The 26033-nt window shown below is 47.1% G+C and overlaps 1 pseudogene; it reads left to right on the forward strand.

Annotated features, from left to right (window-relative positions):
* Positions 1 to 952: 952 nt before the first annotated feature.
* Positions 953 to 12713, forward strand: LOC141087863 (uncharacterized; annotated as a pseudogene).
* The last annotated feature ends 13320 nt before the right edge of the window (positions 12714 to 26033 follow it).

Raw genomic sequence — 26033 nt, forward strand, 5'->3', positions numbered from 1 at the left:
GAACAAAATTTAAAAATTACGGGGCACATATCGAAGAGTCTAGTATCTCAGTCAAATGCCAGATGTATCTGACCTACAAATTGTGGCATTTCAGGGCTACATTTCACTGTGTTTGCAATCTGTCACCCTTTTTCTATACACTATTTTGGGGTACAAATTTTAAAAATACAGGGCACATATTGAACAGTCTGGTATCTCAGTCAAACACCAGGTGTATCTGTGACCTACAAATTGTGGCATTTCAAAGCTACATTCCACTGTATTTGCTGTCTGTGACCCTATTTTTATACTCTATTTTGGGGTACAAATTTTAAAAATACAGGGCTCATATTGAACAGTCTGGTATCTCAGTGAAACTCCAGATGTATCTGTGGCCTACAAATTGTGGCATTTCAGGGCTACATTCCACTACATTTGCTGTCTGTGACCCTATTTCTATACACTATTTTGGGGTACAAACTTTAAAAATAGACGCCACAAATTGAAGAGTCTGGAATCTCTGTCAAACGCCAGATGTATCTGTGGCCTACAAATTGTGGCATTTCAGGCCTCCATGAAACATTTTATTTGCTGTGTGTTACCCTATTTCTATACACTATTTTTCTGTCAAAAGTATAAATACAGACCAAATATTTTACAGTGTGGTATCTCCGTGACACGCCTCATGTATCTGTGGTCTACCAAAAGTGGCATTTTAGGGCTCCATTCATCTGTTTTTGCTGTGTCTTACCCTAGTTATAAACACTATTTTGCTGTCAAAAACAAAAATACAGGCCACATATTCAACAGTTTACTATCTCTGTAAAGCTACTTTTGTTTCAAATTGTTATTGCTGCTTGATGAGTGTTTCTTATATGCACCAAATACTACAGTTAATGTGCAGAGGGTGAACGCTTTGGCGGTGTTGTATTCTGTCTCTGTATTAAGAAGGCAAAATCTTCTAGATTAAATCATGACTGTAACAGCCAGAGCAAAAGCACGAAGAAGAGCACGAGGACAGGACTCCAAACTACCGTGGCCGGTTGTTCCTGGGCCGGATTATGACAATTCATCACCTACTAATACTGAACTTGTTGGAGGAGGACATCAAAAAGGATCCCCTGCAATTTCTAGACCAGAAGCTAGAGATTGTGACATTTCTGCTGGATTTCAAGATGTGTCAATTGGAGAGCGTGGTGGTTGAAGATGTGACTTCTATGATATTGGTGTTTCCACTAGACAATCCATCCAACATGTTATTGAATCAAAATCTGGTTTTGCTCCCAACTCTATTCAGTTTTGCACAAACTATGTCAAATTGATAGTTAGACCCCAGTGGGTCTTGTCACAGTGCCATGTTGACTACAGTCCCCAGATGTTATCCCCTAATCTCACCTCAACTTTACCAGCATGATGAATTAATAGGAAAAGCACGTAATTTTGATGGAGCTGTTCTTTTCTTGCCAAAGAAACTAAATATGATCAATGAGGTGGTTAGCTGCACAAGCAATGTAGAAATAGTAAAGATTAAAATTACTTTAACCAATGAGTTACCACTCACTTCACCAACTTGCTTTCACTTTTACAACATTATATTCCGAAGCATTGAAAAAGAAGATAAATATATTATGAAGCAAATATGTATGAGTAATTATCACCCAAATGATGTTACAGAAGTCATAACATACACAAGCAATCTGTGTGGCACTGATTTACCACTGTAATTTTGAAGTATTAGACTAGTATCATCTTGTGGATTGATGTGAGCCAAAAAGTCCTTCAAAGTGAAACTGTTCTGGATGGAATGCACAATTTGCTCCTGAAAATTAGAACCTGCCTTCTATGATGCTTGCATTAAAGAACTGATTGGGCAAATATGTACAGACTCAGGAAGACTGGGCTCCGGGTACCTGTGCTGTGCAGGTCCAGAACTGTCAAAACTATTTTCTTGGGGAAGAAATAGGGAGCGGACAGGCCCCATTACCCAGGAAGAGGGGGTGTGTTTAGACAGGGAACCTGGCCTGAAGCTGATGGAAAAAAACAAGCAAAGCAGTAGTGAGTCCCCCACTGTCAGCGTGTGAGCAGCAATTGGGGGCAGCGCACTATGAACCCGAAGTGCCAGCGTTGTGACGGACTGCAGCAGACAGACCCGGTGTCCTAGAGGCAGGAGGACGAACCTAAGAGAAAGTAGGCACATCAGCAGAGTTTTTTGGTGGGGACAAGCAGCACGTAGAAGGCTGAGCAGTGTGCTCCGACTTTAGAGCACTGGCACTGCATAGGACTGTTCTACAAGTGGTACTGCCAGAAAGCAAGGCGCCGTGTGCCCAGTGACCACCAGAGAGAGATGCGCCGTGCGCTCTGTGATCGTGAGTACAGCAGCGTACGTGCACAGTACAGAGAGTCAGTTCATGCCATATGTCCAGCGTGGATAACCAATAATTTTAAGGCACAGAGGAATGACAGAGGATGTTGATATGGTCAGCAAGGTACTCCCTCAGCATCTTTCAAAACTTTGCACTCCTTATGAGAGTACCCCATGCCTCAGGGCCAGGGCGATGGGAGGGTCTGAGAAAACTCTCCCATAACTTTGCCAGTGTTCCACTGCCTCTGCTGGATTGGAGGTGTGTCTCTCTTACATGTACAGCTTGGTTGTCCAACAAACTGTGACCTCTGCCGCAAGCGTTTTGAGATGGGAATTTTTTAAATAATTCCTCTGGTACAGCAACATTTTTTTACACCTGTCTGCCTCTGGAAAAAGAGATTGAAATTCTCCTTGTAGCATGGGTTTAGAAGTGTCACCAGGCAGTAATGAGAGTAACTGAAAATTTTGATAAGGTGATGGTTAAGGGAAAGGCAGCACAACATAAAGTCAGCCATGCGGGCCAGACTTCTAGCAGGCAAGACTTCCATGTCCTCATCAAGAGGACGACTGACCATGCTCTCCTCCTCCTCCTTGTCCTCAAGCCATCATTGACTTTCAACTAAGCTCTGCACTAGCATTGTAAATACATCATTGTAAATACACCCCTGTACTCTGCATCTCCCCCACCTCATTGTAGATTGTAAGCTCTCACGAGCAGGGTTGTTATCGTTATGTTTTGATTAAATTATTGTATTATTGTTAACTTTTTTATTGTTTCTTAGCACTGTTATGTTTGAAAATGTTAATCTGTAAATATATTTGCGCTATATAAATAACAATTTGGCATATTATTAGAACCCAAAGAAGTGGGATGGTGATGCAAATTATGGCGTCATCGCCTCTCACCATCTTGGTGCATTCCTCAAAGTTTGAGAGGATGGTACATATGTCTGACATCCATGTCCACTCCTGAGATCTTATGTGTAAAGTCTAAACTGAATACCGATGGCCTTGTTGATGCTGGTTGGCAACAACTGCCCTCTTCTGCTCACAAATCCATTACAACATGTGCAGTGTAGAGTTGCAATGCGTGGGGACATCATACACCAGTTTGTGAGCCGGAAGCTGCAAACGCTGTTGAATCCCGTCAAGGGCGGATGAAGCTGTTGCTGACTTTATAAAATGAGCATGCAGAGCGGGGTACTTTCACAGGCAGATCTGGCAGCTCTGGGTCACTTTTGAGAAACCGTTGAACAATGAGGTTAAGCACATGGGCCAGGCTTGACACGTGTGTGGGCTTGCCTCTCCTCAGAGCCACCACCAGGTTCCGGCCATTGTCACACATGACTGTTGTGAGTTCATTTTCCCCTCCATCACTGAGGCCTGGTGAACTCCCTATTCTAGTGAAGGAAGGTAGTGAGCCTGATTGTCAGGCACCTGGGACTGATGAGGACGATTGGCTGAGTGGAGTCACTGACTGGATTTAAGGCAGCCTACGCCCTTTCTGCCCTGCGGGTGATTTCTCTGTGGACTCTTGGACACCAGTCTGATTCCTGCTCTCCTAAAGCTAAGTTTTCTGTTTTGCCTTTTTGCATCTAAGATTTGTTTTTGTTTTTCTTGCTTTTTGGATTCTGCCACTCCCTGCTGGAGTGTGCAGTGTTCCGTGAGCTCTGTCTTCTGAAAGTACCTGTGTGCTGATTTAGTTTTTGAAGCTTAGTTGCTTCAGGGCCATTTTTTATATCAGCTTGTTGGCTTTTGTCTCTGATAGGGTTTTGGCAGATTGCAGACAGCAGCCTTCCTATCCGTTCCTATCTAGGTAGTTTTTGGGCCCCGTCTTTGCTCAGCCTGTCTTTCTGTCTGTGTAAGTGTTTTCATCTTGCTTCACCGTCATTATATGTGGGGGGCTGCCTATTGCTTTGGGGTCTGCTCTGGGGCAGTTAGATTTCCCCTTTCCTTCTTTAGGCCTATGTATCTCTCCTGCTGTGATCGAGGGGTCTAGGTCATCGTAGGAATCCCCCACGGCTACTGCTAGTTGTGTTGATAGGTTCAGGGGTCTGCAATCTGATAGTTGCCAACTTCTCTGGTTTTCAGGACTTAGCTAGCATTTCTGTTTTTGCCTCCTACGGTGACTCAATCATAACAGAATCACCCGCCAAACCGCAGATCCTGGGGTACTCAATAGCAGGAAAGAATTGTGTATAAAAAAAAAAAAAAAAAGGTGTGTGTATATTCTTTCCACTATATCTCTGAGGCCATAGGGGGAATTTTTTTTTTCTCTCAATGGAGATAAAGCAAGTGTCTGATCGTGTGGAGCAGCTCGCTGCTGAAGTGCGAGGAATTTCCGCCTATCTTGCTCGTTCACATGCTGTTGAACCAAAGATCCCCACACCTGATGTATTTTTTGGGGATCGATCTAAATTTTTGAGTTTCAAAAATAATTGTAAATTATTTTTTGCTTTGAAGCCTAACTCGTCAGGGAGCCCCGCGCAGCAGGTTAAAATTGTCATCTCTTTGCTGCGCGGCGATCCCCAGGATTGGGTGTTTTCTTTGAAACCAGATGACCCTATTCTGACTAATGTGAACGCATTTTTTCAAGCCTTGGGGTTGCTGTACGACGAACCTAATGCTATTGATCAGGCTGAAAAGACCCTGTTAGCATTGAACCAGGGTCGAGAATCTGCAGAGTTGTACTGTCAAAAGTTCCGAAAGTGGGTGATACTTACTACCTGGAATGATAGTGCCTTGGCTGCTCTCTTTCGGAAGGGTTTGTCAGAAGCCGTAAAAGATACTATGGTGGGATTTCCTGTTCCCTCTGGTCTGGACGATTCTATGTCTTTAGCCATTCAGGTTGATCGGCGTTTACGTGAACGCAGGATTACACGAGAGGTGTTGCCACCGGTTGAATAGACGTCTGAACCTATGCAATGTGATAGAGTTTTGTCTAAGGCGCAACGTCAGGAATTCAGAAGGCGTAATAAGCTGTGTTTTTTCTGTGGAGATGCCTCACATGTTATTTCTGCTTGTCCTAAACGTGAGAAACGCTTTGCACACACGTTTTCTGTTGGTGGGGTTCAGCCTAAGTTTCTTTTGGCGATTACTCTGATCTGTTCCCTATCCACATTTTCCGCCAAGGCTTTTGTGGATTCGGGAGCAGCGCTAAACCTAATGGACTTGGATTTTGCTAAACGTTGTGGATTTCCGTTGACACCTCTGCAGACGCCTATCCCTTTGAGGGGGATTGATGCTACCCCTCTGGCTAAAAATAAACCTCAGTTTTGGACCCAGTTGGTCATGCGGGTCGCCCCAGACCACCAAGAAAATTGCAGATTTTTGGTGTTGCATGGTCTGCATGATGCCGTTGTTCTGGGGTTTCCCTGGTTGCAGATTCATAATCCAGTTTTGGATTGGAAGTCTGTGTCTGTGGTGAGTTGGGGTTGCCGGTGTACCTTTAGTGAGGCTCCGGTTTTTTCCACCTCTCCTCAGTCGCATGAGGTTCCTGACTATTTGGCTGACTACTATGATGTATTTAGTGAGAATGAGTCTGCGTCCTTGCCTCCTCATAGGAGTTATGACTGTGCAATTGAACTAAACCCGGGGTGTAAATTTCCTAAGGGTTGGCTCTTCAATTTATCTGTACCTGAGCACGAGGCTATGCGGTCCTATATTAAGGAGGCATTGGAGAAGGGTCATATTAGACCATCCTCTTCACCCTTAGGTGCCGCTTTTTTTTTTGTGGCCAAGAAGGATGGTTCTTTAAGGCCTTGTATTGATTATCGTGCCCTCAATAAAATTACTATTAAATATCAGTATCCGTTACCCCTGATTTCGGATCTATTCTCTAGAGTCAGAGGTGCTTGCTGGTTTACCAAGCTTGACCTCAGGGGGGCGTATAATCTTATCCGCATTAAGCAGGGGGATGAATGGAAGACGGCGTTTAATACTCCGGAGGGACATTTTGAGTACCTGGTGATGCCTTTTGGGCTCACTAATGCCCCTTCTGTCTTCCAGTGCTTCATGAACGATATTTTCCGAGACTTTGTCGATAAATTTTTGATTATCTATCTGGATGATATTTTGATCTTCTCCAAGGATTGGGATTCTCATGTGGAACATATTCGGACTGTGTTCCGGATCTTGAGAGAGAATTCTCTGTATGTCAAAGGATCAAAATGCCTTTTTGGAGTACAGAGAATTTCTTTTTTGGGATTTATTTTGTCTCCGTCAACTATTGAAATGGACCCGGCCAAGGTACAGGCCATTTATGATTGGGTTCAGCCCACTTCTTTGAAGGCCCTCCAGAAGTTTTTGGGTTTTGCTAATTTTTATCGGAAATTTATAGCAAAATTTTCTAGTATTGCCAAACCATTGACTGACCTGACCAGGAAGGGTGCGGATGTGTTGAATTGGTCTCCGGAGGCGGTTGCTTCCTTTCAGGAGCTGAAGCGTAGATTTACCTCCGCCCCGGTTCTGCGGCAACCTGATGTCTCACTCCCGTTCCAGGTAGAGGTGGATGCTTCTGAGATTGGTGCAGGAGCGGTGTTGTCCCAAAAGGATCCGGTAACATCTAAAATGAATCCCTGTGCTTTCTTTTCCCGTAAGTTCTCTTCATCTGAACGTAACTATGATGTGGGGAATCGGGAACTGTTGGCCATGAAATGGGCATTTGAGGAGTGGAGACATTGGTTGGAGGGAGCCAAACATCAAGTTGTGGTCCTCACTGACCACAAAAATTTGATTTACCTAGAGTCGGCTAAACGCTTGAACCCTAGACAGGCTAGGTGGGCCTTGTTTTTTACACGTTTTGATTTTGTGGTCTCTTTCCTTCCTGGAACTAAGAATGTCAAGGCAGACACCCTCTCTAGGAGTTTCTTTGCTGATTCTCCTGTGGTGACCAAGCCTGCCACCATCTTAGGCGAAGGGGTAGTTCTTTCTGCCATCTCGCCCGATTTGAGACTTGCTCTGCAAGAGTTCCAGGAGGACAAACCTGAGCGTTGCCCCAGTGAAAAGTTGTATGTTCCTGACCAGTGGAAGAAGAGAGTGATGTCTGAAGTTCATTGTTCTGCATTGGCTGGTCATCCAGGTATTTTTGGTACTATAAATCTGGTGAGTCGCTCTTTTTGGTGGCCCACCTTGTCTCATGATGTCAGGAATTTTGTGCAGTCCTGTGGGACTTGCTCCCGGTCTAAATCTTGTTCTCGCTCTAGTGGGTTGTTGATGCCTTTGCCGGTCCCCAGGAGGCCATGGACCCATATTTCAATGGATTTCATCTCTGATATGCCGGTCTCTCAAAGAATGACTGTTATTTGGGTGATTTGTCATAGGTTCTCTAAGATGGTTCATCTTGTACCACTCCCTAAGTTGCCATCTTCCTCTGAGTTGGTGCCTCTGTTTTTGCAACAGGTGGTTCGCTTGCACGGGATTCCTGAGAACATTGTATCTGACAGAGGAGTTCAATTTGTGTCTAAATTTTGGAGGACATTCTGTTCCAAGTTGGGAATTCAGTTGTCCTTCTCCTCTGCTTTTCACCCTCAGACCAATGGGCAGACAGAGAGAACAAACCAGACCTTGGAGTCGTATTTGAGATGTTTTATTTCCGCTGATCAGGATGATTGGGTTTCATTTTTGCCCTTGGCCGAATTTGCTTTAAATAATAGAGCTAGTTCTGCCACTTTGATGTCACCTTTTTTTTGTAACTTTGGTTTTCACCCTCGATTTTCTTCAGGGCAGGTGGAGCCTTCTGCCTGCCCAGGTGTTGACACTGTGGTGGAGAGAATGCACCAGATCTGGGACCAAGTGGTGGATAAGTTATCTCTCTCCCAGGAAAAGGCCCAGCGGTTTTCCAATCGACATAGGACCATTGGTCCCCAGTTTAAGATTGGTGATATGGTGTGGTTATCATCAAAAAATATTGCTATGAAGGTGGCTTCTCCTAAGTTTAAGCCTAGATTTATTTGACCTTACAAGATTTTGGAGATTATTAATCCGGTCTCTTTTCGTTTGGCTCTTCCTGTCACATTTAAGGTCCATAATGTGTTCCATAAGTCCTTGTTGAAGAGGTTTGTTGAGCCAGTTGTGCCTGAGGTGGCACCTCCGGACCCTGTATTGATTGAAGGTAACTTGGAATATGAGGTAGAGAAAATTCTGGATTCCCGTCTGGCTAGACGGAGACTCCAGTATTTGGTTAAGTGGAAGGGTTATGGTCAGGAGGATAATTCCTGGGTCTCTGCCTCTGATATTCATGCCAAAAGATTGGTGCATGTCTTTCATCGGGCTCACCCTGATCGCCCTGGTAGCGTTGTTGAGGGTTTGGTGACCCCTCCTCAAGGGGGGGTACTGTTGTGAGTTCATTTTCCCCTCCGTCACTGAGGCCTGATGAACTCCCTATTCTAGTGAAGGAAGGTAGTGAGCCTGATTGTCAGGCACCTGGGACTGATGAGGACGATTGGCTGAGTGGAGTCACTGACTGGATTTAAGGCAGCCTACGCCCTTTCTGCCCTGCGGGTGATTTCTCTGTGGACTCTTGGAAACCAGTCTGATTCCTGCTCTCCTAAAGCTAAGTTTTCTGTTTTGCCTTTTTGCATCTAAGATTTGTTTTTGTTTTTCTTGCTTTTTGGATTCTCCCACTCCCTGCTGGTGTGTGCAGTGTTCTGTGAGCTCTGTCTTCTGAAAGTACCTGTGTGCTGATTTAGTTTTTGAAGCTTAGTTGCTTCAGGGCCATTTTTTATATCAACTTGTTGGCTTTTGTCTCTGATAGGGTTTTGGCAGATTGCAGACAGCAGCCTTCCTATCCGTTCCTATCTAGGTAGTTTTTGGGCCCCGTCTTTGCTCAGCCTGTCTTTCTGTCTGTGTAAGTGTTTTCATCTTGCTTCACCGTCATTATATGTGGGGGGCTGCCTATTGCTTTGGGGTCTGCTCTGGGGCAGTTAGATTTCCCCTTTCCTTCTTTAGGCCTATGTATCTCTCCGGCTGTGATCGAGGGGTCTAGGTCATCGTAGGAACCCCCCACGGCTACTGCTAGTTGTGTTGATAGGTTCAGGGGTCTGCAATCTGATAGTTGCCAACTTCTCTGGTTTTAAGGACTTAGCTAGCATTTCTGTTTTTGCCTCCTATGGTGACTCAATCATAACACATGACCATGCCTGCCTGTAGGTTCAGCGGTGTCAGCCACAGATCTGCCTGCTATTTCAGAGCTCTCCACAACTCTTCAGCATTGTGCAGTTTGTCATCTAAGCATATTAGCTTCAGCACAGCCTGTTGCCGCTTGGCTGATACAGTGCTGCAATGCTTCCAGCTTGTGACTGATGTGATCATTTCATAGATGGAGGCTGAAGAGGAGGAGGAAGATGTGCAGGAGCTGTAGACTGTGGGGGCAACCTTGATTGACGTAGGGCCCTCAATCCTCGGTGTCGGGAGGACGAGTTCCATCCCAAGGTCCGACTGGGTCTCAGCTTCCACTATGTTAACCCAGTGTGCTGTAAGCGAGGTGTACCATCCCTGCCCACAAGCACTGGTCAGCGGCATAGGAAGGGGGGTGCGGGGGGGCGGGCCGTCCCGGGCGGCACAGTACAGGGGGCGGGCCGCCGGTGGTGCAGCAAATTTTTTTTTCTATTTAATTAAAGTTAGTCCCGGGAGCAGGGGCGCCTAGCGGGGAGATGTAGGAAGCCGTCTACTGCGGTCCGCACTCACGCTCCAACTACAATCCAGCTCCTGGGCAGACAGCTCGTAAGCGTCCTGTGACAGGCGGCCCCGCCCCCCGCCACTCCGCTCTGGCAGTATGAAGGAGCTTGTGGGGAAGTGGCCGGTCCGAACGACGTGACGGCAGAGTGTGTGAGGCGGGCGGCAGTTGGCAGTTCGGCTCCAGTTCGGCTCCTTCTTCCTAACTAGTGAGTTCTAGAGTTGCAGGTAAAAAGTGTGCAAATAATGCAGAGGGTGACACAGTGAATAAAAAAGAGAATACTCCACATGTTCACTCTACTCTTACGATCTGTAAGGCTAACCAGCAGCGCTGTGTAATTCTTGGTGTGTGTTTAGGGGGTGCACCGTGCAGGAAGCAGACCTTTACTTTTTGGTATTCTTGTACAGTTCTGAAATTCTGTCATTGTCATTTTCTGAAAGATTTCTTTATAGCGATTTATAAGGTATAAGGGACATAGAAAAGTCACAAAGGCTGGGTTCACGCTGTTATTTTGGTGTACGTTTTAGGCTATAAAAAATGCATAGGTTTCTGTACACAGAGATTAAAGGGGTATTCCCAGCAGACAGGATCAGTCTCCATCCTGTCTGCTCCGGCAAATGGCAAGCCGGGTTACTTCCAGTTTGCCGTGTGTCAGATGCGGCTAAAGCCACGATGTGGTCTGACACAGCACATTCATTCAGAAATGCGAGTGGCAGGCTCCAACTCCTTTACAGCGTACAGGCTTTACCAAGTACTCCGCTGTCGGGCTGATAGGTCATTTGGTGGGAGGGCTAGGGCTGGACTATGTGTAGCAGCACCCAGACGTAGGCAGAAAGTGACGTCATTCTGGGAATGCTGGAGTCAGTGTCTGCAACCAGTCCCGCTCTCTTGCCCGCTGCAGGAGTGCCATCTTGGTGGCCTGGGCACTGGCACTGCCCGGGCCCTGGTCTGACCTTACTTTGTTTTTTTGTTATTTTGTTAGGCTTAGATAAAATGAAGCGAAGAAAAGAAAGTGGTGCAATGTTTAGAAAAAAGATAAAGGCTAAGGAGGAAGAATTGAAAAAAAATGAAGGTGCACTACTAAAATATCTCAGCCGCGATACCACTACTTCTGTTGCTGAGGAGATTCCTAAATTCACAGCATTAGACACAAGTGCTCCTTAAACTTCAGGAACCAATGAGGAGTGTGATGACCAAAACATTGACCCAAGTGCTCCTTCAACTTCAGGAACCAATGAGGAGTGTGATGACCAAAACATTGACCCAAGTGCTCCTTCAACTTCAGGAACCAATGAGGAGTGTGATGACCAAAACATTGACACAAGTGCTCCTTCAACTTCAAGAAGCAATGAGGAGTGTGATGATCAAAATATTCCTGCTATTGACTTAAAAGATGTTGGTCTTTGGCCAAGTAAAATTAATAATAATACAATGATCTTACTAGTACGTCAAGGTGCATCAGTGGTTCAGCATCTAGACTCAGACTTTGCTGAAGTGGTTCGTGAGGGTGTATCAATCAAAGGACAAAACAGAAAACTTAAACGCAACTGGTTTTTTAAAACTCTGCCAAATAATGAAAAAATGTTGAGGTCATGGTTGCTGTACTCTCCTTCCAAAAAAGCCCTTTACTGCTTTTGTTGCAGACTATTTGCAGATGCAGAAACAAGTCAGTCTAATTTTGATTCAGTGAATGGATTCAACACATGGTGGAAACTTAATCCTAAAGTATACAACCATGAATCTAGTGTGGCCCATGTAGAATGTTTCGCAAAATGGAAGGAGTTGGAAATTAGACTCCAACGTGGCGTAACAATTGATAAAAAAAGTACAGGAAGAAGTAGAAAATAATGTGAAGAAGTGGAGGGAGATACTTTCAAGATTGTTGGATATCCTTAGATTCCTAGCTAAACAAAATTTGGCTTTACGGGGTCACAGAGAAGTAATTCATCATGAGATTGATTACGAACCTGAATCAACTGGAAAAAAGGGACATTTTTTAGAATTGGTTCATTTGTTGGCGAAATATGATCCAGTGCTATGTGAACATATTCTAAGAATTGTCTCCTACAATTCAGAATGAGTTTATAGAAATTTTTTGGGGGGAAAGCAAGAAGCAAAGTTGAGGACCAAGTAAAATTAGCAAAGTATTTCTCTATGATATTTAACAGCACCCCTGATATTTCTCATAAGGATCAAATGTGCCAAGTTTTACGCTACGTTATGATTAATAGAAATGAAGTGAAGGTTGTGGAATCATTTGTTGATTTCATTGAAATAAAAGGTAAAACTTCAGAGAGTATTTCAACTATGATTTTGCAACAATTGGAAAAATACGGAATTGACATCCAAAATTGTAGAGGACAAGCATATGATAATGCTGCTGTAGTGGCTGGTCAACATACTGGCGTTCAGAGATGCATCAAGGAAATAAACAAAAAAGCTGAATTTGTTGCATGTACAAATCACTCTCTGAATTTGGCAGGTGTACATGCAGCTTCTGTTGCACTGAGTTCGGTTACATTTTTTGGAACTGTGGAGCGTTTGTTCACATTTTTTTCTTCTTCCACCCATTGCTGGGATGTTCTGATTTCAGTCACTGGTCAAAGTGTCAAGCGTGTATTAGAAACTCGGTGGAGTGCACGGGGAGATGCTGTGAGTGCAGTAAAAAAAATTACTCCAAAATCTTACAGGCTGTAGAACATTTAACTGGTGAAGAAGAAAATAGAGTTACCAGGTCAGATGCTGGCATGTTGCTTGTTGCATTACAATCTTTTTCCTTCCTGTGCTTTCTTGGCCTGTGGGAATCTGTGCTTAAAGAAATTAATGACACACAGGTCTACCTACAGACCAAAGGATTAAATATATAACAATGTGACACAAAACTTGGAGCATTAAAAGCATTTTTAACTGAAAACAGAGAGGAATTAGTTAAGCATTCAGTAGCTTATGTAAAAGAAATTTGTGAAGATTTGGGAATAGATATGGATCGCCACTCTAGAAAGAAGAAAAGGATGGCAGGTGAAGAATCACAAGACGCTGAATTGCCATATGAAATGGAGTTGATGAGAGAAATGTACCTTTCGCTGGACAGAGTGATCCAGGAGATCACAACAAGATTTAAACAGCTTCATGCTCTTGCTAAAAAATATGCCTTCCTTACTCCATCACACCTTTTGGAAGAGAAGTATGAGTGTCAGCTAAATCAAGATCACGATGATATTAATAAGGAAGAGTTCCTCATTGAGAGAAAAAGGCTTAAAAGTTTTCTTTCTGTTGCTGTTGCACAAGACAAAAAAGAGACATGGAAGGAGGAGAGTCCCCTTGAACTGTTGCAGTTTATTGAAAAATATAGTCTAGAGAACTCAGTTCCAAATATTGTGATACTCCTTCGAATTTTTCTCACTATTGCTATAAGTGTTGCTACTTGTGAGAGGAGTTTTTCTAAGTTAAAGCTGATTAAAAATTACCTCAGATCCACAATGAGCGCCATGCGTTTAGGAAATATGGCCATTCTGTCTATTGAACATCAGCTGAGTGAAAAAATAGACTTTGATGATGTTGTCCACGATTTTGCAAACAGAAAGGCAAGAAAAGTAAGATTCTAGAACAATTGAAATCAACTTTACTCCCAAAGTGACAATTTAAAGTTTCAGTTAAACAATAAAGAGTTTTGTTTCTGTGCGTGTTGTCCTGACTATTTTTTGGTAACCTTTGTGTGTATTGAGCCGGGGGGGGCGCCATATTTGGGAACAGCCCCGGGCGGCAAAAGCTCTAGCTCTATGCCACTGGCACTGGTCAATAACTTCGCTAACACACTGCAAAAAAATTTAAAGGGAGGGAAGAAATGGCAGAATTTTGAATGCACTTTTTATCTCTGACCCATGTGATGGACAAACCACAGTTTACGAGCAAACTGTTGTCAATAGCTTTGTTAACACATTGCAACAAAATTTAAAGGGAGGGCAGAAATGGCAGAATTTGGAGCACACTTTTTATCTCTTATCTGTGTGACGGACAAACCACACTTTTCAATAGCCAGCCTGTAGGTAACTATTTTTACCAGCAAACTGGTGTCAATAACTTCGCTAACACATTGCAACAAAAATTAAATGGAGGGCAGAAATGGCAAAACTTTGAACGCAGTTATATGTGATCCGTGTGATGGATAAATCACAGTTTGAAATTGCTGGCCTGTAAGTAATGTAAGGTAGCGCTTATTGTTAGTGTTGGGGGACACTTACTTGGCTGCGATATTGATGCACACAGGAACACTTTCACTTGAAACAGTCCAATGCAGTTTATTGTGCCATCATAAACCGCACCGTAAGCCATGTTATACTTCACAAGCTCACAAATAATCCATAACATTGCATAGTACACGGCTTGAATACATTGTCACTAAATGCGCTGGACCTCTTTGTCCAGTTACCATGGGTGACCGCACGCCGTACACTTCATTAATGTCCATAGAATATCACAGGCACCAATAGTTGTATCCCCATGTCCGGGGTTACCACGCAGGAGCTTCGGCTCCAGATGCCGACTCTTTGTCAGTCCTCTCTTTTTCAGGGAAGCTGCTGAACTGGGATCACCATCCCGGACAACATCTTGCTCACAAGGCCACCTGACAGTCCAGATCCACAGATGGACAGTAGCTCCCCAAATGCAGTGCTGTCACTGACTCTGCAAACACACGTGGCCTGTTTGTGTGCTATTCAGAACGTCAGTCCCCATTTTGGAACCGTCTAACACACAGGCCTCACTGGGTGCTATTCAGGGATCCGACCCTACTCCCCAGATCTCCCAACACACCGGCCACCAGGTCCAGGGCCTCAGCGGGTGCTATTCAGGACGTCCGTCTCCTCCTGAGACCGTCCAACACTCATGCCTCACCAGGTCCAAGGTCGCAGCACGTGCTCCAAGGATCCGATTCTTCTCCCAGAATATCCCAACACTGACCCTCCAGGACCTTGCATCCTGAACCATTCAGGTACACACTCTCTCCCCATGTGACCAGACCTCAGGCACACTATATGGTCCATAACCACACCCACCGGGGAGGTATGGATCACATGGTTATGACCTCACTTAAGGTCCTATTTCACACAGCCACACACAGGCTTTATCGTGGGCGTTCAGACACGTCACTGGGTGGGATTGTAGGTGACTGGTCCCACCCATCTCACCAAGTCACCTGGAAGCTTTCCCAATACACAGCAACAAACCCTCAGCAGTATTATCTGCTGATCAACACACGTTCAAGCTTCCACCACAAGGCACCCACCCTTGTGATACATATCGGTCATTTACAACCCTGCCGCTCACCATTTCCCCATCACAATAAAGGAAACGCCTGCATGCATGTCCTGGGAAGCCCATACAGTTCCCTCTAGCTGTCACAGGGGTCACTGCATCACAGTAACTATTTTTACCAACAAACTGGCGTCAATAGCTTTGCTAACACACTGCAACAAAATTTAAAGGGAGGGCAGAAATGGCAGAATTCTGAGCGCACTTTTTATCTCTGCTCCATGTAATGGACAAACCACAGTTTTCAGTAGCTGGCCTGTGTAGGTAACTATTTTTACCAGCAAACTGGTGTTAATAACTTCGCTAACACACTGCAACAAAATTTAAAAGGAAGGCAGAAATGGCAGAATTTTGAGCGCTCTTTATATTTCTGATCCATGTGATGAATGGACAAACCACAGTTATACATAGCTGGCCTATAAAAAAATTATTCCTGGCCCCTGATACCTGGGGCTAAGTTTACATATACTGTATCTGTAATAGCAGCAGCAGCAGACAGAACTGGAATGGACCCTCTTGCTATATGCACTGCAGTCTGCCACATACACTGCCTGCCTGCCTAGCACTAATATGCAGCTTTATTAGTCCTCAGAAGTACTGTTTTTTTAGATGGATATATGTATATTACATGGTATACTCACACTAAGTAAGAACCAAGCAAATCTCTCCCTAGCTCAGCAGCAACTCTTCCTACACTGCCTGATTCCATAGTAGTCTGTGACAAGCATGGCGGTGCCAGGTCTGATAAAGACCTGATGATGCTGTGCAGCCAGCCAATCACTGTAATTCCACATCCAACATGGCTGCGGCTTTACAGTGTGTGGCAGACAATCCCTGCATGTTTATTGGCTCGCTATATAGTGTCAAACTTGCAGGACGGGGACCCGAGCTCCTGCCGAGCAACCCCGGAAATACTCAGCAAGCTTTGAGCATCTTGAGCAGTGAGATACTCAGGCAAGTACCGAGTAGTGGCGAGAGCATATTCGCTCATCACTAGTCACAATGTCAAAAAACAGTCACAGAATTAGTGGGATCCTTTTCAGAGTTCCAGAGTTATTACCTCATAAAGTGACACAGGTCTGAATTGCACAAATTTGGTCTGGTCATGAAGGTGCAAATAGGCTTGATGGGTATAGGGGGTTAAAACATAATTTGTCAACTGCAGAATTCAAAACAGTTTTTTGGAGTTTAATACCACTGTAATGATGCATAAAGCACATAAAAGTGTATTGATCACAAATTCAGTCTATGGATGACAAATTCAATCCAGAATTATTTTTGAATGCTTTTTTGGTTTGTTATATACAACCGAAATTGTACAGCTATTTATTTAGCAATGAATTACAAAGCCCTAAGCCCTGACTAAATGCTGTAATCTGCCACTCTTCCTGCTCCTGTCACTGTTCCTAGGCTAAATGCAGACTATATCTGATACAAACAGTAAAGGGCAAGATTAGCCCTTAGAAGGACTCTTAGTATGATGATTTAGCATCAGCACCAGTATCAAAGCTAGAGGACTCTGAATAGTTAAAACTGTGCACACACGAGCATTGATAACTGCTCTCTCCCTCCAATTAGAACTGTCCCTAAAGCTGGAGTCACACATAGTGACTTACCAGCGATACCGACACCGATATCAAGGTGTCAGGATCGCTGGTAAGTCGCTATGTGATCGCTGGTGAGTAGAGTTGAGCGATACCAGCCGATACTTGAAAATATCGGATCGGAATGGATCGGCCGATCTTAAAAAAAAGTATCGTATCGCCGATTCCGATACCGGGAACCAGTGCAAGTCAATGGGGCCAAAATATCGGAATTAAAAAAAACCCTTTCTTTGCTTGTAGGTTAATTCTACATGAAGAAAAACAACTTAGAATAATGTAGAATGTATTGTGGGAGGTGGAGGAGACATTAAAGCCATAGAGGTTTAGCCCAATCAAATGGAATAGCAGGAATTAAACTTTTTTTTTAAAGACGTTAGGAGTTACAAAGATATTGACTATGTTAGCCTCATTTATATTTTGCCAGACATGTATGTCTTCTTCTTCTTTCTTCTTTCTTCTTCTTTCTTATTCTTCTTCCTTTTTTTACCTTCTTCTTCTTCTTCTTATTCCTTTTTTTACATTCTTCTACTTCCTTTTTTTACATTCTTCTTCTTATTCCTTTTTTTACATTCTTCTTCTTCTTCCTTTTTTTAAATTCTTCTACTTCCTTTTTTTACATTCTTCTTCTTCTTCCTTTTCTTACATTCTTCATATTCTTCTTATTCAACAATTATTATTCTACATATTCAACTTCTTCATCTTCTTCCTATTCTTCTTCATCATATTCTTGTTTGTGTCAGGCATTCCTGTAGTTGTTATCTAGAAAAGTTAGAAGTTTACACCTTCCGTTCTGCCTGTCACAAAAGATTTACAACAGGATTTGTCCGCGTTCAGTTTGGCCTGCAGCAGCAGGCCTTTTCCAGGGGCACCACGAGGAGGAACGGACTCACCCCCATACACTGCTTAGTCTTCTTCTGCTTATAAATAAGATAATATCATTTGCTCAGAGTATTAGTCTTATGCTTAATGTTCTTCTGCTTTGTTTTTTTATGCTTCTTTGTCTTCTCTCTCTTGTTGTTCTGCATCTTGGTGGTTGTCTTCCTGTTCTTTGTCCTCTTGAACCAGCTGACGGTACTGGCACCCGGAGGGGCAGCAGAAGGAACAAGAGCCAATGGCACAACCGAGGACCAGCTGACGGTGCTGGAACCCGGTTACTAAGCAGGAGGTACCTGTGCTACAAAGCACTACCAAGGACCAGCAGACGTTGCCGGAACTCGGATACCGAGATGGAGGCACCTAGGCCAAAGGCTCTGACGAGAACCAGCTGACGGTGCTGGAACCCGGAGGGGTAGCATAAGCTGCAAGAGCAAATGGAAATAGCGAGGACCAGCTGACAGTGCTGGCACCCGGAGGGGCAGCAGAAGGAATAAGAGCCAATGGCACAACCGAGGACCAGCTGACGGTGCTGGAACCCGGTTACTAAGCAGGAGGTACCTGTGCTACAAAGCACTACCAAGGACCAGCAGACGTTGCCAGAACTCGGATACCGAGATGGAGGCACCTAGGCCAAAGGCTCTGACGAGAACCAGCTGACGGTGCTGGAACCCGGAGGGGTAGCAGAAGTTACCCCTGAAAAGCAAAGTTGGCATGCCGCAAGCTGGCCGCAGTTACCGAATCACACAGTCCTACAGGGGGTGCTTGTCCTACTGGCACTACGGAACAAGCCTTTCTTACCAGAACCCGCAGTCCACATAGGAAGCACCTAAACTGCTGGCACCCTAGCCTCGGCTAACCCAACCGCAACACGACATGGCAACTTGGGGTGGCAAACTGACATTGACACTTCCCGGAAACAGCAGGCAGGGCTGGAACCAAGCTGGGCAGGAGGGAGTACCCGTGCCAAAGTCAGTTATGAGCAGCAACTGGCGATGTTGGAGCCCAGGGACAAGCACTTAGCAGGCTGAGGCCTGATGTGCTGTCAATTGGGAGGCAGCAGGACAGATTGCCATCAAAACAGCAGGGGAACAGCTGACGTTACTGAACCCCAGAAACACAGGAGCAAGTGTTTTACTCTGTGGAGACGGCACTTCCGAGCAACAACTGGCTGTGTTGAAGCCCAGGGACAAGCACGGAGCAGGCTGAGGCTGCATTGAAGAAATTTTAAGATCGGTTGTAGACTTCTACTAATTTTAACCAAGCTCCACTTAGGCCTGTGGCTTCACTGATTTTCGTATTTCCCCTGTCCTCCAACCCCGCCAGTTACAGCTCCGAAGTGGCGTCTGCACAATCCACACTTGTTCCTGTGTTACAGGTGTTCAGTCCGGTCAGTTAATCCCCTGATGTGTGTCCGGCAATGTCGCCTGCTCTGTCCACATTCCCATAACTAGTGGACAGAGCAGGCGACATTGCCGGACACACATCAGGGGATTACCTGACCGGACTGAACACCTGTAACACAGGAACAAGTGTGGATTGTGCAGACGCCACTTCGGAGCTGTAACTGGCAGGGTTGGAGGACAGGGGAAATACGAGAGACAGTGGAGCCACAGGCCTAATTGGAGCACGGTTAAAAATCAGTAGTGGTACGACTGTGTAGGCAGCAGGAGACTTTGCCATCCACACAGCAGGGGATCAGCTGACGTTACTGAACCCCACTGAGACACGGGAGCAAGTATCTCTTTCCGTGTGGACGGCACTTCCGAGCTACAACTGGCTGTGTTGAAGCCCAGGAAATAGGAGGGTGTAGGCTGAGGCCTACTGTCTTTGGAATGTGGAGACAGCAGGAGAGACTGCCATCCACACAGCAGGGGATCAGCTGACGTTACTGAACCCCACTGAGACACGGGAGCAAGTATCTCTTTCCGTGTGGAGGGCACTTCCGAGCTACAACTGGCTGTGTTGAAGCCCAGGAAATAGGAGGGTGTAGGCAGAGGCCTACTGTCTTTGGAATGTGGAGACAGCAGGAGAGACTGCCATCCACACAGCAGGGGATCAGCTGACGTTACTGAACCCCACTGAGACACGGGAGCAAGTATCTCTTTCCGTGTGGAGGGCACTTCCGAGCTCCAACTGGCTGTGTTGAAGCCCAGGAAATAGGAGGGTGTAGGCAGAAGCCTACTGTCTTTGGAATGTGGAGACAGCAGGAGAGACTGCCATCCACACAGCAGGGGATCAGCTGACGTTACTGAACCCCACTGAGACACGGGAGCAAGTGTCTCTTTCCGTGTGGAGGGCACTTCCGAGCTACAACTGGCTGTGTTGAAGCCCAGGAAATAGGAGGGTGTAGGCAGAGGCCTACTGTCTTTGGAATGTGGAGACAGCAGGAGAGACTGCCATCCACACAGCAGGGGATCAGCTGACGTTACTGAACCCCACTGAGACACGGGAGCAAGTATCTCTTTCCGTGAGGAGGGCACTTCCGAGCTACAACTGGCTGTGTTGAAGCCCAGGAAATAGGAGGGTGTAGGCAGAGGCCTACTGTCTTTGGAATGTGGAGACAGCAGGAGAGACTGCCATCCACACAGCAGGGGATCAGCTGACGTTACTGAACCCCACTGAGACACGGGAGCAAGTGTCTCTTTCCGTGTGGAGGGCACTTCCGAGCTACAACTGGCTGTGTTGAAGCCCAGGAAATAGGAGGGTGTAGGCAGAGGCCTACTGTCTTTGGAATGTGGAGACAGCAGGAGAGACTGCCATCCACACAGCAGGGGATCAGCTGACGTTACTGAACCCCACTGAGACACGGGAGCAAGTATCTCTTTCCGTGTGGAGGGCACTTCCGAGCTACAACTGGCTGTGTTGAAGCCCAGGAAATAGGAGGGTGTAGGCAGAGGCCTACTGTCTTTGGAATGTGGAGACAGCAGGAGAGACTGCCATCCACACAGCAGGGGATCAGCTGACGTTACTGAACCCCACTGAGACACGGGAGCAAGTGTCTCTTTCCGTGTGGAGGGCACTTCCGAGCTACAACTGGCTGTGTTGAAGCCCAGGAAATAGGAGGGTGTAGGCAGAGGCCTACTGTCTTTGGAATGTGGAGACAGCAGGAGAGACTGCCATCCACACAGCAGGGGATCAGCTGACGTTACTGAACCCCACTGAGACACGGGAGCAAGTATCTCTTTCCGTGTGGAGGGCACTTCCGAGCTACAAATGGCTGTGTTGAAGCCCAGGAAATAGGAGGGTGTAGGCAGAGGCCTACTGTCTTTGGAATGTGGAGACAGCAGGAGAGACTGCCATCCACACAGCAGGGGATCAGCTGACGTTACTGAACCCCACTGAGACACGGGAGCAAGTGTCTCTTTCCGTGTGGAGGGCACTTCCGAGCTACAACTGGCTGTGTTGAAGCCCAGGAAATAGGAGGGTGTAGGCAGAGGCCTACTGTCTTTGGAATGTGGAGACAGCAGGAGAGACTGCCATCCACACAGCAGGGGATCAGCTGACGTTACTGAACCCCACTGAGACACGGGAGCAAGTGTCTCTTTCCGTGTGGAGGGCACTTCCGAGCTACAACTGGCTGTGTTGAAGCCCAGGAAATAGGAGGGTGTAGGCAGAGGCCTACTGTCTTTGGAATGTGGAGACAGCAGGAGAGACTGCCATCCACACAGCAGGGGATCAGCTGACGTTACTGAACCCCACTGAGACACGGGAGCAAGTGTCTCTTTCCGTGTGGAGGGCACTTCCGAGCTACAACTGGCTGTGTTGAAGCCCAGGAAATAGGAGGGTGTAGGCAGAGGCCTACTGTCTTTGGAATGTGGAGACAGCCATCCACACAGCAGGGGAACAGCTGGCAGTGCTGAACCCCACTAACACTCGAACGAATGTGTTTGGCTCTGTGGAGACGACACTTCTGAACACCAAATGACGCTGTTGGAGCCCAGGATTAGGCGCGGAGCAGGCTGGGGCCTACTGGATTTTGGCAGGTGAAGGCAGCAGGAGACTTGCCATCTCCACAGCAGGGGAACAGCTGGCAGTGCTGAACCCCATTAACACTCGAACAAATGTGTTTGGCTCTGTGGAGACGACACTTCTGAACACCAACTGACGCTGTTGGAGCCCAGGATTAGGCGAGGAGCAGGCTGGGGCCTGTTGCTTTTGGCTGGTGAAGGCAGCAGGAGACTTGCCATCTCCACAGCAGGGGAACAGCTGGCAGTGCTGAACCCCACTAACACTCGAACAAATGTGTTTGGCTCTGTGGAGACGACACTTCTGAACACCAACTGACGCTGTTGGAGCCCAGGATTAGGCGAGGAGCAGGCTGGGGCCTGTTGCTTTTGGCAGGTGAACGCAGCAGGATACTTGCCATCTCCACAGCAGGGGAACAGCTGGCAGTGCTGAACCCCACTAACACTCGAACGAATGTGTTTGGCTCTGTGGAGACGACACTTCTGAACACTAACTGACGCTGTTGGAGCCCAGGATTAGGCGCGGAGCAGGCTGGGGCCTACTGGATTTTGGCAGGTGAAGGCAGCAGGATACTTGCCATCTCCACAGCAGGGGAACAGCTGGCAGTGCTGAACCCCACTAACACTCGAACAAATGTGTTTGGCTCTGTGGAGACGACACTTCTGAACACCAACTGACGCTGTTGGAGCCCAGGATTAGGCGAGGAGCAGGCTGGGGCCTGTTGCTTTTGGCAGGTGAAGGCAGCAGGAGACTTGCCATCTCCACAGCAGGGGAACAGCTGGCAGTGCTGAACCCCACTAACACTTGAACGAATGTGTTTGGCTCTGTGGAGACGACACTTCTGAACACCAACTGACACTGTTGGAGCCCAGGATTATGCATGCAGCATGCAGAGGCCAATGGGCAGCGGTTTTTATGGAGGTTGTTGACTACTACTGATTCTAACCTTGCTCCACTTAGGCCTCTTGCTCCACTGTCTCTACTATTTACCCTGGCCTCCAACCCCGCCAGCTACGTCTCTGAAGTGGCGTCAGCACAATCTACACTTGTTCCTGTGTTACTGGTGCTCAGTCCCGTCAGTTGATCCCCTGATGTTTGTCCGGCAAGTTCGCCAGCTCTGTCCTCATTCCCACTACTGGTTATGGGAATGTGGACAGAGTAGGAGACCTTGCCGGACACACATCAGGGGATAAACTGATGGGACTGAGCCACAGGAACACAGGAACAAGTGTAGATTGTGCTGACACCACTTCAGAGATGTAGATGGCGGGGTTGGAGGTCAGGGGAAATAGTAGAGACAGTGGAGCCAGAGACCTAAGTTGGGCACGGTTAAAAATCAGTAGTGGTTTGAATGTTGATGGAGCTGGTGACTTTGCCGTCCACACAGCAGGGGATCAGCTGGCGTGACTGAACCCCACTAACACAGGAGCTAGAGTGTTTCTCTGTGCAGACGACACATCTGAGCGACAACTGGCTGTGTTGAAGCACAGGGATTATAGTTCAGGTGGTAGAAAAATGAACACACCAGCAGACCTGGATACAGTTGCCAACCACTAATTTAGTCTGTAAGAGGAATGGCAAAGTCTTTGGAGATCCAGGCCTTGTTCATTTTCAGAAAAGTCAGCCGGTCAACATTATCGGAAGATAGTCGCGTGCGACGGTCTGTTAGTACACCACCTGCGGCACTAAAGACACGTTCCGATAATACACTGGCAGCAGGGCAAGCCAGCACCTCCATTGCATACTGGCTAAGCTCTGGCCATGTATCCAGCTTAGAGACCCAAAACTTGAAGGGGGAAGAGCCATCTGGGAGTACAGTGACAGGGCAAGACATGTAGTCTGACACCATCTGACAAAAGCGTTGCCTCCTGCTGACTCGAGGCGTCGCTGATGGTGTAGACAATTGTGGTGGACACACAAAACTTTGCCACATTTGGGCCATAGTGGTCTTGCCTTGTGCTGCGGCGCTGCCTCTGCTCCCTCTTTGTGCAGAGTTTCCTCCACTGCCTCGACGCACAGAGCTGCTTTGTAAAGCACTAGCAACAATGCTGTCGGGTGGAATGGAAAACATTATGGACTGCACCAGTGACTCTTCGTACTCCCGCAGTTTACGCTCCCGGTTCAACGTTGGTATGAGCCTTTGTACGCTGTCCCGGTAGCGAGGATCTAGGAGGGTGTACACCCAATAATCAGCCGAGACGAGAATGTGGGCGATGCGGCGGTCGTTTCTCAGGCACTGCAGCATGAAATCAACCATGTGCTGCAGACTCCCAACTGCCAAAGAACCGCTGTCCCCTGTTTGAGGCGTGACCTCGGCCTGCTCTGCATCACCCCACCCTCGCTGTACATACTGAGTAGAGGTTTGTGTACCTCCCTCCTCTGGAGAGATGTCTTCCTCCTCCATCGACTCCTCCTCATCCTCCTCACAAAGTGTCCCCTGCCTAGGACTTTGTGAGGAAACACGTAGCGCAGACTGTCCAGAAGCAGATGGCATTTGGGACTCCTCATCCTCCACCTCTTCCGAAACCTCATCCCTTAGTGCTTGCAGTGTTTGTTGAAGCAGGCAGATAAGGGGGACAGTCATGCTGACTAGTGCATCATCTGCACTCGCCATCCGCGTGGATTCATCGAAGGCACGCAAAACGAGGCAGATGTCCTTCATAGAGGCCCACTCAATGGTGCTGCAGTGTGAACGGCGCACAGTGCGACTTGTTTGCGCCTGGTGCAGCTGGTACTCCATGACTGCTGCCTGCTGCTCACACAACCGCTCCAACATATGTAACGTTGAATTCCACCGGGTGGGTAGGTCACATATGATGCGATGTTCCGGAAGGCCAAATCGTCGCTGCAGAGCAGCGAGGCGCGATCTTGCCGTGCTGGAACGCCGCAAGCGAGCGCACTCTATGCGGACCTTGTGCAACAGTGCATCAAGATCCGGATAGTCCCTCAGAAAGCTCTGCACGACCAAGTTAAGCACATGTGCCAGACATGGGATGTGTGTGAGGTTGCCTAGGCCAAGAGCTGCCACCAGATTTCGGCCATTGTCACACACTACCAAGCCCGGCTGGAGATTCGCTGGCCCAAACCACACATCGCTCTCCAGCTTGATAGCATTCCAGAGCTCCTGCACTGTGTGGCTTCGATTCCCCAAAGAAATTAATTTGAGTACAGCCTGTTGACGTTTGGCCACGGCTGTGCTCATATCGGTCGTAACAGGCTCCTGCTCTGCTGTTTCTGAGGAACTTGAGTAGGAGGAGGAGTCTATGTGTACAGACTGGAGTCCTGCAATCCGTGGCGTTGGAAGAACACGTACAGCGCCACTCTCCAGATCTGTACCCGGCTCCACAACATTGACCCAGTGGGCAGTGAGGGAAAGGTATCGTCCCTGTCCATGGTTACTGGTCCACGCATCGGTGGTCAGGTGGACCTTGCTACTAACGGCGTTTAGTAGCGCATGTTTTATTTTGCCCTCAACATGTTTCTGCAGGGCAGGGACGGCTCGCCTGCTGAAATAAAAGCGGCTGGGCACGTTGTATTGGGGGACTGCCAATGCCATTAAGTCCCGGAAGGTGTCAGTGTCCACCAGCCTGAATGACAGCATTTCAACTGCCAGAAGTTTGGCAATGCCAGCATTCAGAGACTGTGCTCGGGGATGGTTTGCCGAGTAAGGGCGCCTTTTATCCCATGCCTGTGCTACCGATGGCTGTGATGGATGGGAACGTGCTGCTACGGGTGGAATCTGACAGGGTCTCCGGACAACAGTGGCAGAGGTTCTTCCTTGGCGATCCTGAGAGGAAGCCGAACCAGCAGTGTGTGAGCTGGAGGAAGAGGCCCCAACAGGAACTGAAGAGGTGGTAGGTGGTGCTGTACGTTGGCCTACGTCTTCAGGGTGTCTCTGCAACTCCAACTCGTGCTTGGTGCGCACATGTTTCCACATATTTGTGGTATTGAGGTTGCTGACATTTCTCCCTCTTTTGACTATCTGATGACACAGCTTGCATTTGACAAAGCAAATGTCATCTGCAACTGTGTCAAAAAAGGACCACGCACTGCAACTCTTGGGAGCGCCCGTTTTGCCTTTGGAATGAGGAATAATCCTAACGGGTGCCGAAGTGGAGGGTACAGGCAACCAAGTCTTCCCCCTCCCTCTGCCTCCTGTTTTGGCCGGTAGGGGAATCTCTTCCTCCGAGCTGCTCCCACCACCTTCCTGTTCCTCACGTCATGATGGGTCAAGGACCTCATCATCTTCCCTCCCCTCTTC

Source organism: Dendrobates tinctorius, unplaced genomic scaffold (assembly GCF_039654945.1).
Source record: "Dendrobates tinctorius isolate UK_male_01 unplaced genomic scaffold, ASM3965494v1 ptg000036l, whole genome shotgun sequence".
NCBI classification, from domain to species: Eukaryota; Metazoa; Chordata; class Amphibia; order Anura; family Dendrobatidae; genus Dendrobates; species Dendrobates tinctorius.